At 52.7% G+C, this 649-nt stretch overlaps 1 pseudogene; it reads left to right on the top strand.

Annotated features, from left to right (window-relative positions):
* Positions 1-323: 323 nt before the first annotated feature.
* On the top strand, positions 324-417 carry LOC121002958 (annotated as a pseudogene).
* Positions 418-649: the final 232 nt, after the last annotated feature.

Raw genomic sequence — 649 nt, 5'->3', positions numbered from 1 at the left:
CTGGTGGAGAGACCTCGGTCCCATCTTCACCGGCCACCTGGGGTTCTTCCCAGTAACACTCCACAATATCTGCCCAGCTGAATGGGTCTGGATCCGGGTCTGTCATCTTGCTGTCCTGCTGAGCCTTCCCAATGGAGTGGAAGAGATCTCGGTAGTCCTGCTCCAGTTCCCACTCCAGGGTTGCTAGGTGAGCCAGGTCTTTCTCTACCTCATGGGGGTCATCCCAATCCTGCCTAGCCTCCCTCTCGTAGAAAATGTCCTGAAGTCTGGACTGTGCAGTGCTCCCGAATTCAGGCTCTGCAAAGGACTCCCATAACAAGCCTCTTGCTTCTCGACCTTTTGGCTAAGATCAAGTGTAGTATCTGTTCCTATCAGTCTGCCTTGACTTGCCGGCCCAGGTCCTTGTGGGTACCCCCTGCACTCTGCCTTTGAGCATTGTTGATTAAATTCAGCTTCAGCTCACTGCTGCTATTGGGTGTAGGGCTATTCCCCAGGGAACAAGAGTGCTCTGGTCTCCGGCCTCCTCTTGGCCTGTGGCTTAATAGTCTTGGTGTACAATGTTAGACAGTGCTTACTTGGATCTCGACAGCCTGAAGACAACTACTGGAAGATTTTCTCTGACTGCGATCGAGGAGAAGACTTTGCGAAG

Source organism: Bufo bufo, chromosome 5, assembly GCF_905171765.1.
Source record: "Bufo bufo chromosome 5, aBufBuf1.1, whole genome shotgun sequence".
In the NCBI taxonomy this organism is placed as follows: domain Eukaryota; kingdom Metazoa; phylum Chordata; class Amphibia; order Anura; family Bufonidae; genus Bufo; species Bufo bufo.
Note: the sequence above shows the minus strand (reverse complement) of the source record. Positions and strands in the feature narration are given on the sequence as shown.